The sequence below is a fragment of the Apteryx rowi genome, unplaced genomic scaffold (assembly GCF_003343035.1).
Source record: "Apteryx rowi isolate R43461 unplaced genomic scaffold, aptRow1 scaffold_147, whole genome shotgun sequence".
Lineage (NCBI taxonomy): Eukaryota > Metazoa > Chordata > Aves > Apterygiformes > Apterygidae > Apteryx > Apteryx rowi.
The window spans coordinates 1,407,970-1,422,548 of record NW_020447719.1 but is presented as its reverse complement, the minus strand read 5'-3'; the positions used below and the strand labels follow the sequence as shown (position 1 = coordinate 1,422,548).

Sequence of the window (14,579 nt, the reverse complement as noted above, 5' to 3'; positions counted from 1 at the left end):
AACAAGGACAAACTACAAGGCTCAACGCACGTATAAACTGTAAGTGAGCCTCCCTACGTTTCTGGGAGATAGGTAAGTAGGCAGACCAGTCATATTTAGCAGGTGTAGGAACATGAAAGCCTATAGCTACAGCATGAAGGGGGAGGATAAACAATTTATAGGTACTTCTGAGTGATGATGGCACAGCTCTAAATTGTAGCCTAATCTGCTGCTCTCTGCATTTCTCCCCCGCAAACTCCAGCCAGCAGATTGTAGGACCATGGTTTCTTGAGCTCTGTGCGGTCCCAGACACATGCTGAGGGTTACGCTGCATGAACCTCACTTGCATTTTTGAGAGCGTACAGAAACAGCCTCACTAAAGTCTGTGGGATGCTTTACATAAATGCTCAGTTTCTTGCGTATGGCTTACACAGTCTCGTGCTTATGAGGTGAGCCACTTAGCCACAAAGCTGAGCAAAGGCATAAAAACACAACTACTTTTTATACAGAGCTACTGTAGTCCACTGGTCTCAAAACTCCTTGTTTATAACATGATAAATGTCCAGTCCCCAAGAGCAGTCCTTAGTGTCATGGAACACAATCTGACACAGAATGGCGAACAAGGACTTACTTGAGGCACAGGATTGTAAATGGATTCATGATTTTAATGCTGCCTTCTCTGCTTGTCTAACCAAGCACAGCATTCTTCATTGTGCTAATAATGACTAATGTGAACTTTTCATACGCATGTTACTATGGTGTTGCTTAAAGTGTTATGTGGGCTCATTTAGTTAGATGCAAGAAGCCATTTCCTGGTAGGATTCCTCATCACCTGAATGGAAGAATAAAGATTTCTTTGAGGAACTGTGTACAGATCAAACATGCTGTTTGAACTATACCTAAGTATTGGTGAAGCTTGGGAAATGAATTGTTATGGGATATGTGTTTAACTATAAGTGAATATACATCTTACAGCAGGAGAAAGGAAATTGTGGTTTCCTCAGAACTTCAAAGGGAGGAAACTTTATAATGGAAAGCTAATATATATCTTCACATAACACTACAGATTTTGTGTCTCCTGCCATTGTATAACCTTGGATCAAAGGATACTTGAGTTATTACTTGAGGGAAGCAATTAGCAAAGATGGCAGCACAAGTTATGGAGTGAGTGAGAAAAAGAGAACTATCAAAAGGATCCAAGATTGAATAAAATGAGTAAAGGATTGAATAAATTTTGTCTCCCCATATTAAACCTTTATAGATGAAGAATAGCTTTAAGAAGCTGTTTAGACATGTCATGTGACATAGTTACTGTAAAAAAAGTGCATAAATATTCATCTATTACCAAAGTGATAGTTTCCACTGTTTTACTGTGGTTTCACATTGTGTGGGATTTGCTTCCCACCAATATTCATGAAAGTTCTTAGAATCAGCTACTTTTAAACAAATGTTGAGTGATACTTCTGACAAAAAAAATATAAATTAAAAATATATTTGCTCCAGTAAAATTCCTAAAATTCTTAAAGTTTCTTAAGAAACATATATCCACTCAGTAGGTATCACAATGAGATCCTTCTCAAGAGAAGAGAACAGGATACCCAAGGGTGTGACTCATTTGTGTAATAGAACTATGAATACAGTTTAAATTTCAAATATTTAATACCCACAACAAACCACTGAAGGCCACAGATTACTCAAAAAGATATTCAGAAAATAATTTTGAATACTGAATAAAGACTGCAATGTGCCATGTGCAGTCTGAGTACACAAAAAAGAGGCAATATTCATTTAGGGGATGATTTGCTAGGGATTATTTGCTAAATTCAATTGCTTGCCATCTTTTATTTTGCATTTTACTCCAGTTCTTCCAGTGGGTATATATTTTGTTGTTGAAAGTCCTGAACAGCAAGTTAAGATACATGCAAGTACTCAGAAATCATCTAGCTGCCATGTTCCTAAAATGGTTTAGGGTTGTTTGAAATTTTCTTAAGGAAAACCAAAGTCATGCAGAAGCTACATAACACAACACAGTTTGTATTTGGCTGTTCAGTTCAACTTGAACAAACACATGAGGCTCGTGCAGAACTGTGCTAGAGAATCCTTCCTTTTCTACAGGTGCTCTTTTGTACATAAAGGTAAAGATTCCTCTTATACCTGTGACGCTAAGTAGTTGGTGCCCACCTTTTGTCTTATCTTCAAAAGCTACCTAGATGGTTTCTGAGCTCCTACATCAGTAGCAGCAAAGAAGAGCAAAGAACCAGCTCATTTGGTGGGCAACAGCACTACTCAAACCTGATTTCCTATGGATTTGGGTATCAAGGTTGAGCTCATACATAGTGCCTATGGTCACAAATAAGGTAAGAAAGAGCTCTCTTTTTAACTTTTCCCTCAGTGAGGGTGTCAGTGAGCTTCTCTACTTTCACTAACTTTCTGGGAATTTAATAAATTTGGGTTGTTTTTCTCATTCACCAAGGTTGGTAAAAATTCAGCACTGAGTTCAAAAGTTATTAAAGGAACCAATAGATTGACACTGATGTCACATAAGCTTTGTTTCATTAGGCAACCAGACAACAACAACAGCCACCAGAAAAAATATCCTTTGGAAGTATTCCCTTCCTAGGTTTCTTCCTAATGTCTTCAACAAAACCATGTCCCCTAAGGCTTCAGTGACCACTTTTTAAAATTGACTGAGAAGTTTTTATGCATGCTGAGTGAAAGTTTAACAGCTACTGAAATACAAATGCCGTTTTGAAGAAAGCTAAAAATATGCTTGATGCAGTTTACTTCAGAGAGAATAGAAGAAGTAGTCTCAGGCTAGCCAACTAAAGAAGGCTGCTGGGCTGAAGGTATTGACAGCATGATTATTCAGCTCTGGCTGAACAGTAGAGTACAGCTCTGTGCATCTGTTGTGTTATGCCTTCTGCATATTCCCTTTATCAGTGGTAAATGGGAAATTTTAATTTAAAGAAACTAAAGTTAACATTGTTGTCTTCTTAGCAAACAGGGGACGAAAGTACAGGCCTGTTGTTTTCAGTACCTCCTCATTCACCATTGAGAATGCAATGTGATACCCACCAAGTCCTTCCTAAGTCCAACGAATATTTAGGTCCCACTCATGTTGACCAGGAGCCTATAAAGAACTTTTAATAAAAAGATGTGATGAATCCCTGATAATGTGTATATGCCGTTCAGCTATTTGGCTGGAAAGGCTGCTCATTGGCTCATGAGGGAAGATTTTACTATTTAAAGCCTTTTTTCCTCTCCCCTTCTCTTTGCATGGTGTTAAACAATAAGCCAATTTGGCCCAAGGTCTTGAAACCGTAGAAGAAAAGGAACTCCATTTGCAGTATGCAGCAAACTGCATTTCTGTGAAAAGTGGGTGTTATAACAGTCTAGCTGGCACTAAGTAATGCGCGGTTAGTTCACTACCTGCAAATCTCTATTTTAAAATATCCTGACTATAACACTGTGAAGCTTCAGTGTGCATCAGATGCCAGGCAATTAGATTCTGCCTTCCTTGACTCCAGGAGAATTGGTGTGAAGCATCTGCTTAGTGCACGGCTCTCTTGAGTTCTTTGTGTACAACTCCACCTGCTCACAGGAGAGGCTGTGATGTCTCCTCAGCACCATTTTCTGTTGCTTTCTTTCATATGAAATTCCTCTTCTGAGGATCTGAGGATCTCGGTGGAGTCAGAGGTCCATTGCAATTTGTGGCTTAGCATGGACACAGAAAGGACAGAAAAAGAGGATATTATGCTCTGCTGCACTGTTCTTTTCAGACTAGCCAGATCATTTCTGGAAACTGGGGCAAGTCAAACCAGGCACTAATACAGCTCTGAGCTGTATCGCATCCTCATGGAGCTCCTAGATCTGCTGCTGAGCAGCTGTAAGGGGAGTCAGATCAAAGACACTGAGCATTTGAAAGCTGGAAGGGGGACAGGAAGCCGTGCTCCACCGAGAGGCAGCTGTCCATGCTGAAGAGGATTCCAGTTCTGAGGCAACTATTTACTTTGAATTGCTTAGGTCCTGGAGTTATTGTTCCAAAGCCAAAGAGGATGCCTTGCATGGTTTTAAATGTGAAAGCCTGACCTCTTTCTCTGGTATGCTCTGGAGAAGAAGAAAGTGAAGTAGCAGATTCTTTTGACTGTGAGATTTTTCAGTGCTCACTGACTATAACAAAGGATCATGGAAAGAGCTCCTTGCTCTAATACTGAACAAGGAACTTTATAAATATAAAGAGAATGGAGCTTTCTTAAAATTTTCTTTTTCTCTGTTAGCTTAGAAATTGTATGGCTGTAGACTATATGTTAAAAACTCTTAAGAGGTACTCTAAAAATAAGAACCCAGCTTTACAATAGTTATTTACGTTTGAAGAAAGATATAACTCAGCATGAGTTATATCAAAGGGTGGCCAAAGACATCACTAAGTGAACTGAGTATATTGCTTTTGGCAAGTAGATGTTCAAATCAGCTAGTGATAATTGGCAATCTGGTTCTTGAGAGGTCCTTGAGAAATGGCTCAGACATACCATGAACTGTACTGCTATTGATGGTCAAATCTGAAGTATAACTTTGTGTATTCAACCTTCAGAGTAACAGTCATCTTCTTACCATCGTATCTCTTAAAACGTGGGCTGGGTAAATGATTGTCCAGGCAATGTAAAGACAGCAATTCGGGAATAACATTGGAGATGACAAATATATTTAGAGTTCTGGCACTTGGTCAAAACAGGACTACTCCAGTTCATTTTATTTGATCTTGTATACTGAGTCATAAAGAATAAAAAAAATAGTGGCACAAGGTCAGTTCCTGCTGTAATTATTAAACAGTGTGTCATCTCAGGAGTTATATTTTTCCATTCTATCAGGTCTTTTTTAATAAAACATTTACACCCTGACTATTCTAATGCTTGGTGGACTCTGTGCCTGGTCTATCCTTCTGGCAAGCACTAAAAGCATAAGAAATTACCAGTGCTTCTGGTAACCTAATGAAATTAATGCTGATGTTTGTCATCTTTATTGTTTTTGACTTACCACTTCACAAATCATTTTACGTAAGAGTGCAAACAACAAAAAATAGCACAGACATTTACAAAAAGATGCTGATATACACAGTAAATATTGAATTTTACAGGAAAAAAATAAACCAAACAGGGGTTGTATGTTAACACACCATTTGTAAGGGTAGCATAAAACTCAACAGTAAACTGACAGCTAAAGACTTGTTAATCGTATTATAAAACTGGATTATTCTCATTAGCAGTAATACATATTTTTGGTCCTTGCTGGAATTGACACAATTTGATGAAGTCAGATAAAACGCTTTGTTCTTTAAACCGCAAGCACATGCACTAGGAAAAATCTCTAAATAATAAATAGATGACTAGAAATAGCATTTTCTTCATTCTGTTCCATGCATTTCTGCATGTGACATTAGTGAGCTCTAGCTCTTATGCTGATGATAACAAAACAATGCTGTTTGCTGAATCAAATAAAAAAAAAGAATATATCCCAGACTTAGATTTACTTCCTGTTATTTTCCTAAATGTTTTTCCCCCCTCCCCTTTAGAAACAGTGAACCTTTAAAAAAGTGGAGCTGCTTTCAGAATTGCTATCGTCATCCAGATCAATTTGGAACAAAGTCCTGCCTCCCAATCTATTCTAATTTCAATGTACACACTCTGCTGGCTGGCTGCCAGCATGGAGCTCAGGAAATGATAAATACCCATTAATGCACAGAAGCACAGATTTTCCTGGGATGGTAGGTTGGGGCTGCTTTAATATCCCCAAATTTACCGCACATTTACACATTCACTAACGTCACTCAGAGTGATATTTATATGCCGGGTGTTGGAATGACACAAGGTGGGAAAGGACATAGCTTATACATGTTCTTCAAGAGGCTCTGAACCTTGTTTGCCTGCCCTGAGTTGATACCTTTCCACCTCAACTAACTGTACATAACATGAACAGAAAATTAGGTTGGACTAATCTGATTTGAAACAAGCTGGCCACAGCCAGATACTCTGAATCTCAGGCAAATGTTTTAGGAACTATTTATGAAGAATATTTGACACACCTGCGGGATACTAATACCTCTCTGTTGTTATAAAGTGCAGCACAATATGCAAGGAAAATAGGCTGTATATATTGACTTGTTTGCTCATGCATTTTTTTTCCTTCCTGAATCACTGGGAAGATTTGATTTTCTGTGTTTATCTGGGATATTTCCAGAAAAGGGGTGAATTAATAGCTTTGGAAGATTTTCGCATGTACATAAAATATTCTATACTTCCCTCCAATTTTTTAGGGACTTTTTTTTTTTTTTTTTTTTTTTTTTGTGTGTGTGAAGGCTGAATTTGAAGTGAGGGTAAACACTTTCCAATGTGGTTTGAATTTTTTGATGCTTCTCTTGCTGGCATGTTAGGTATTTGAATGTTATTTAAAACATCAGCTTTAGCAAAACTTTGGATAAAAGCTGGCATCCTGCAATGCAGACAACCACACTAACTGAAATAAGGATAACAAAGAAGCTCAAATTTTTCATTTATGTTAATAATTCATTGAAAGACCAATTATTTGATTAAAGAGTAATTATGGATGTTTAACTACTACTGTAGGCAAAAAGAGTCTCCATAATTAACTCAGAACCTAGTAAAATATCTTTTGTGCAATGCATATGTTAAAAAGGCATTCTTGTTTTCACTAGCATTAAACACAAACACATGCTTTGTATATAGAGATGATATATGGGCTGGATTCTTTGCTGCCCTCAGTTTCTTCTCAGTTTACTAAGCAGGAGACTACTGTGAACCTCATCCCATTTCTTGATCCTCTGTATCTGTCTCAGAGCAGGTGAGAACAGGCTGTTACCGGATGGCTCATTTTGTGGGGAATGCTGGAGTTCGGCTCCTTTTGCCCAATCCAGTATAGTCTTCTCCCTCATTATCCCCTGCCCTGAGTGACCTGTGGTGGGCCTGAGGGACTCCCCTAGAAGGAGAGATTTCCTTGAGAGAAAACCGTGTGGTATTTGCAATTCAGAGGTGCCTCATCAAGAGCAAAGTGAACCAGGCAGTTGGAGCTCTTGTCTGCCCAATGCTTTAGTACGTGGAGCTCAGTGAGATTCCTTGCTGTTGTCTACAGATGTAGGTACAAAAGTGGGGAAAAAAAAAAAAAAGCACACCACCTATGTGAAACACGCATCCATCTCTGTCTTTATTTTTATAAAGCTTTCAGATGGCTGCTGCCTTTTAAGAGATACTGTACAAGGCCTGCTCTTAGTAACAGCCTTCCCCAGCTGTCACCATTTAATCAGGCTGGCAAAACAATAATCATATAGCCTTGCACCCACCTGAGTGAAGGCCTAAGTGCTCTATTTCCCTTGTGAAAGGGAGGAATCGTGCAGAAAGGTGGTGTCTCCATTGTCTCAGGGACATATGGTCACAATTCAAACAGTATCAGTTGGGGAGGTTCATGACTCTCTCTGGCTTTTAGCTAATGTTGGCTCTATTAAGAGATTTGTGATTGGATTATTTTACTTAGAGGTCTGTGATGCAGTTGTCTAAAGGTGAGCTGCTTGCTCTAGGCTTTCTTTATTGTCAGTGGGGAAAAACAGGCACTAGAGCACGACTCATAAGACTTATTTTAGACAAGATAATTTGAATCACCCTAAAAGTGCCTCTGCCTGTTGAGGGGAGCCCTAGGTGACTTACTTAGACATACCCATCTACTTTATAGACTTGTAAAATCAGTGAGATGAACCCTATGCCTGATTCCTTGTCACGCTGTCATGCTATGAAGGTTCGATAGCAACGACTGAGACAGTAATATAATAATAATAAAAAAGATGTTTATTTCCTCACACAAGTTCTTGGATTAGTAACATCCATTAAAATAATGTGATTACTAATTTAGGAAGGATGACACAAAACCATCAGTTACTAATTTAGAAAGGATAACCTGAAACCGTCGATTACTGTGTTATTAATTGGAAGGACTGCTTATCCCTGCTTGAAAGCTTTCTTGTTCACTCTCCTAGCGAGAGGGCTCTCAACCTCGAGGAGTTACCTTAACCCAGCGTCCCAGGAAAAGGGGAGGGGGGGGGATACTCACGGTCCAGCCGGAGAGGATGGTCAGGTCACGTTCCCGTCCCTGCTCAAACTCTCCTAGCTGCCAAGCCTCTTTTTATACGGCTGGGGCTCTGGGCAAGCACTGCTTTTGCTGACTTTTAGCAAGTTTCGCAATCGCAGGACTGTCTGTTTGTCTGCTCGGGAGGACCCTGCTGGCGAGGCAAGACCACAGCACCTCCGTATTGCTTCTCCCCTCCCCGGGGGTGCGTGCAGGTTGCAGGTGGCAGGCTTCACTTCTCCAGTCTTGTTAATCATTCCGCAGCCTTGCGCGTATCAGTCCTTGCGCATATCGGGTGGTAGACGACTTTAGTCCCGTTAAGTCCTCTGTTCAGCAGCTTTGCGCACGTCAGCTCTGGTGCTATCAGTTCTTCTGCATATCAATTGACAAACTTCAGTCCTGTTAGCTCTTCACTCGCCCGTCATTCCTGTTTAGGTGGTAAGGGCAGAATTCACCCACCAAATGTGCAAACAATTCCATATAACATCTTTTCACTTTTGTGCAAATCTATGACTGTGAATAGACATAAGCCTGCTATGAAGAGGGCTGAGTAGCTACATGATCCTAGCCATGCCACAGGATGCGGGATAGTATGCTTGTCAAATCTGATAGTGACACCTGGGGGCTATTGCACCCTGGACCTTAGCTCCTGTCTAAATATGTTGTGTGTGAATAATGGCTGATTAAGCTGCACTGTAAAAATTAATTTGTAGTCATACTGACAGGAACAACAGTGCCTATGTGTTGTAGAGTTTCTGTATTTTATAATAAATTAATCTATAAAATGTTGCACCAAGCTATATTTTCTGGTTCCCTTACATGCCAGGTTTTTGTCTTCTTATAGCAAATAATCATAGAAGCTCAGTATACTGAAAAGCATTATCATTAGAAAATTAGAGAGGAAAGCAAACTCCTTATCTCAGGGAAAAGGAAGTGTATTTTGGGAATGAAGTAGCTAAGATACAATAAATTAAGTTTAACACTACTTGTATCTATACAAGGATATTTATGCTTTCCTAATATTGGTCTGTGAGTCATTGCATCCTTTATCTAGTAATATGGTCAAATTCCAGGGTTATCTTGTTTTTTCTTCTCCTTGGATACTATATTCTCCAAGGTCAGTGATGTGTTGTTTTCTTTCAGTGATCTGTGAAGGAAAAGCATTCCTGGTCTTCAAAAATGTGTATCGTCTACTATTGGATCTGCAAAAGAAGCCCGATGAAATCTGTCTGAATTAGAAAAGTTGTTTTGCATCAAAGCTTTTCAAAACACAATCCGAGTTAATAATAACAACATTTTTTACATGCACAGGATTGCATGTGAGATAGAAATCATTATTCAATACAGTCACTTACAGGAAGATGACTTCAATTTATACATTGATCACTAGTGGAGATAACATATGTAAAGCTATCTAGGTCTAATGTCTTTTAGAGTACATATCTATTCTGGTAGGCCCTGTGTTTTGCTGCTCCCTATTCTGAGCTGAGACAGAGCCCAGAGTACTTCTGGCTGATTTGTACGAACAAATAAAACTTGCTAGTGCTAATTTTAAAGTGGACTGGCAGTCCATCTGCTTATTAAACTTCCAGAGTAAGTTTTCCATGGGCATTTCGTTTGCTGAGGATAACTTCCAAATATTCTTGCGGGAAGGCAGTGGTAAGCTTGTGTGCTAATGTGCTTATACATTGTTCACCTAAAAATTTCCCACATCTGGTGTTTGGTGATGTGAGCAAACCTCTGCTAACACTTAGTACCAATAATAAATAACTTTCCTGAACTGTCCGGCTGTTTCCCAAATATGAATTAAAGAAATGAAGTTGAACACTTTCCCCCCAATTGCCTTTGAGTTTGTAATTAAGTCCATATGAGAAGAACTGCCTGGTGGATTGGGGTGAATAAAGTGCTAAAATAAAACAATTCTAATTTCCTGGCCAGTCCCCTTTTCCTTTCCCTTGTGCACCAATGACCATTTCACAGATCGTTGCCAGATCTGCAGCCATGTCCCCTGGGGCTTTGGGACTGGCACATCTTTCGATTTAAGGGTGTGGACAGAGGGTGTGGACAAACAAATCAGTCACACAAAACTAAGTAAAGCTTCAGAAGCACTAACTACTCCATGTGAATCTTCTTGTGCCTTGGTACCTCGTTTTTACTAGGTACCATGGAATATGGACGTGGACATGGGTGTTTTCAGTGAAGTAGCACTTAAATCCTGCCTTTACTTATTTTATGGTGATGTGTCTGACCAAACCCTGATTCTGATTAAAAGATAGATCCTGCTGTACTCCCCTTTAAAGTAATCTTAAATCATTTCCATTGCCTTAATGATGTTAAGATCAAGTCTGTAGATTGGTGCCTCAAAGGAAAATGTGGGCACTACAAAAAAATGTTGTGTGTTCAGTAGGTTGTGTGTTCAGTAGGTGTCAGATTCCTGAGTCCATAATGAATAATTATCTTAGCATAATTTTGTGTACTGTTTTTCAGGGGATATGTAAAACTGAGGTCTTTTTGTCTCCTGGTAATTAAAAAACACATCTCTCTAGCAATTGCACATTACAAAAGAGTCTCTCTTTTGGAGAATACAGTCTGCTTTTGGTATCCAAGATTGGATAAGTAACTATTATACTGATAATTAGAATTGGCTGTCCTGTATAATTTTCCCTTCCAGCAGCTCAGATACTCATTTTTGCATTTTAATTTCAGTTTATGCATACATTCTGTAAAAGAAACTCGTATGTTTTACTTTCTTTGACACATTTTTTAATTATATGTGTAAGAACAGATTAGTTTTGATACTCCCCCCGGGTCATCTGACAAAACTATGGTTCAGAAATCGACTGCTGGATTTCAAAAGTGACTGGACACATTCATGGGAGAAAAATGCCTAAAGGAGTGTTAAACACAAAGACACAAAGACTTCTGGCTCAGGAAATTCCTGACTTACAAACCGTTACAAATTGGGAGAATATTCTTCAGACATATACCTGAATGCTTGTTCCATTTGTAAACTCTTCCCTAGAAATCTAATGTTGACCACTGTCAGAAGAAGATCTGGGACTAGGTAGATCTTTGTTTTCATCCAGAATGGCCATACTTATGTTCCTATGTGATGTGACATAACAGTTGAAAATAAATGTCCCATCATTAGGATTTCCTACCAAAGCAAGGAAACATACCTAGTTAAAAAAAAAGAAAAAAAAAAGAAAGGAAGAAGAAGAAATGGATTCTTCTTAGGATTCTTAGGAATCTTAGGATGTTTTCTTGAAGAAATGTTACATGGAAGATATTTTTTCATTGAAATATTCGTGATCTATTTTATTACTAAAATGGACATCTCTTATCAAGATGGCTTGCACTTACTGTAAGTTATGATAGCTTTTGGAAAACATTCCTTGGCCTGCCCTTGGAGCTGTTATGGGAAATTGAATGTAGGGTAATAATTTCTCATGCCCCATCCAACTTCTTCAGTGTATCCTCTCTTGGATTTGCTAGGTGCCAACACAATTATTTCGAGTGGGAGAGTCATGAGAGAACAAATGTAGAAGATGAGGTATAGCTAATACCACTTTCATGCATATATCCCAGAGATACCAGTTAAAGAATACTTTTGTGAAGAACAGCAAGTCTGTCTAATTAAAACTGGATTTCTGACTTGCTACTCAGATCAGATGAAAGAATTGCCTTTGTGTACATTTAGGATTTTTCTAAATTTTTTTATTTGACTACTTAATGACCACAACCAGTAATGTCTGCTTTTGGCTTTCCTCTTGACTGCTCGTAGACTACGTCTGTGCTGTCTGTCAAAGGGTGAATTTGAGATTTTTTTTTTTTCCTTCTGGTCAAACTGACATTCAAAGGCAATGACATGAAATAAAAAGTTGTGTTCTCTTTTTCCAGGTATCAAGAAGGAGAAAGGGATAGACCACATGAAACCTCCAGCTGTCATACAATGCACAAAGAGACGAGATGAAATCTTCCTGACATCTTTCTATCTCCATCCCTGGGACAAGAGAGAAGAGGAGAGCGTCCCTTTCATGAGGAAACAGCAGGGGGGAGAAGGAAGACAGCAAATAAAGGGTGAAAATGTTTTGGCCATCTTAATGGCAACCAGAAGATGGGAAGAAAAACAAATTACTCCATGACTGATATCCTGGAGAAAGAACAGTCTCATGCTTTAACAACTCAGACATCAAAATCACATGCCAAACTATGAAAACATGGTGCTTTTGCATTGTGACACTACATGATGAGGTGGCTTTAAACAAAACTACAACAATTTCTGCTAACTGAAGTTCGACTGATCAGTGGTGAATGCAATTTTGTGCGTTTAATGCATCAAGAACTTTAAAATCAGTGAGATGATAGCCCTGTCTTTGATTATAGGTTTTGATTAAGAAGGAAACCTAAGGTACTGGAACATCCTCCTAATGTTGTGGACTGTTTGGAAATTGCCAGAATATGTATATCCAGGTCCTGACCCTTAGGTGCTACCATAGTGTAAGTACTAAATAATGACATAAGAAATGGCAATGCACAGAACTTACTTTCTATGTCTCCTGGGCTGGCAGAAATGTGGAATCAGCTGGGGCAGTCAGGTGCCATCACTGGTGAGCTACCACTGGGGTTCAGGTGTGCTCTGTGCAGATCAAATTGCAAGGCCTGGGCTTGCCACGAGACCTTGTCAAAATAAGGAAACATGTCATGTGCTCAGAGAGGTATGGAATAAAGCAGTTCTCAAGGAGGAGGCAGAGGGTTTTTTTTTCTCTCTTGCGTTTGCCAAGTGCATTTACACATGGAGTTCTTGGCCGCCACTTGTGCAGACTTCCCTTGGAAACATTTTCCATCTGTCATACTCATATGCAAAAAAAAAAAAAAAAAAAAAAAAGCCCTGGAGATTCCACCCCCATCCCTGAAATGGAGCCTCTTTTTGTCTCTGACAGCTTTCAGCAAGACCTTTATTAAAGAGATGGAGGAGGGGAAAGGCAGACAAAGTGCTTTCTACCATTTCATACCAAGAGCTGCAGCCAGCAGGATCACAAATGCCCAGAAAGGCAAGGAGAAACAGATTCTGTTTCACCTTGACTCCTTGTTTCATCCGCCAGCAATCCTCCCTTTATCTGCGGCTCTCTAAGCTCCATCAGCTGCTCCATCCAGGCCTACTAAGAATTAAGAGTCTCCTTATCTATGGAGGACAGTCAAATAAAGTACAGCCAGAAATTCTTGACACAGCCTTCTACTATACTTAGAAGTGTGTGTAAAATGCCAGTCATCTTCTTCACACAAGTAGCAGAAAATTTACTTTTTTAACATGTTTCCCAACAATATTATCTCTTTTAATATGTTTCCTAATAACAACCACAGTAAAATGACTGAAAAAAAAATCATGGAAAAATACACTGGGAGTTTCAGCATCGTAAGTCTGATCAGTAATGACATAGGGGAAGTACGTGGGTCTGTTATGTCTGCTTTCTTCAGAAGATTAATTATTTTGGAAATAAACTGCTCACTTATCCAACACTTGTGATTTGCAGAAGAAAACTTTGTGACAACACTTAGTGATCTGTGGAAGATCTGTTCTAAATGCATTGAAAGTTAGGACATTAGGCTGCAAGAGAGACAATTGGCGTTAGGGTAACTAGATCTTTTGAACAAGTAGGGTCTTTCTTTAATAGAATATTCTCAGTCTAAATTTCTGCTTCACATGCCATGTGAAAGGCAGCTGTAGATCCAGAACAACTGAATAGCAAGATCTATTTAAAAGATTGGCCTGCTGTTCCTATCACTGATAGAGAAAATCTGAAAGTTCTGTTGATTTTAGTTATATTTCGGTGATAGGGACATTTGAAAATTATCTTTACAAATAAGAATATCGGAACTAAGTCTACTTCTTGTTTCTCAGAAGGATTTTTTGGTTTTCCCAACATACTCCTCCCTCCCAGCTCTACACAAGCCATCCCCATTATCCCTCAAGGCACTGTAAGCAATGGGTTAACGCGTTTTCTGTGCAGACACATTGGACTGCAACACATTAACTGGTCTTCTTCAGCTCTCCTGCATGACACCACACAGTGTGCCAGGCTGCTGCTGGGCTGACAAGGCTTTACTGTGACTCATTATAGCAGGAGGCACAATCAGCTGGTGTAGTGAAAAAAATATAGGTTTATCAAGGATAAATAAAACATGTTATTTCAGGAGGAAATGATCCTTAACTGCTCATTATTAAAGCCTTTAAAAATTACTTGTATAAGAAAAAAGGAATTACATAATAAATTTAACTCCCTGGTGTGTTCTCATAAGCACTAGTGAGCCAAACTATCTTAGGAGCCAAAACACACACAAGTTCTGAACCTGCTCTTCAGCAGGCCTTTTACAGGTGTTTTTACAACATTTAATATAATTATTGATTCATTCTGTATTGGAAGAAAAGGAAGGTGGCAACCACATGAAAGTTTCATTTCTTTTGAGAAGAA

General features: G+C 39.0%; 1 long non-coding RNA gene across 1 annotated transcript in view; it reads left to right on the top strand.

The window, feature by feature from the left end:
- LOC112962379 overlaps positions 1-12,726 on the top strand; it is a 92,892-nt gene extending 80,166 nt beyond the window's left edge. The window contains exon 4 of the long non-coding RNA XR_003252288.1: positions 12,007-12,726. This is a non-coding gene — a long non-coding RNA (uncharacterized LOC112962379). The remainder of the gene's footprint in view (positions 1-12,006) is intronic.
- The last annotated feature ends 1,853 nt before the right edge of the window (positions 12,727-14,579 follow it).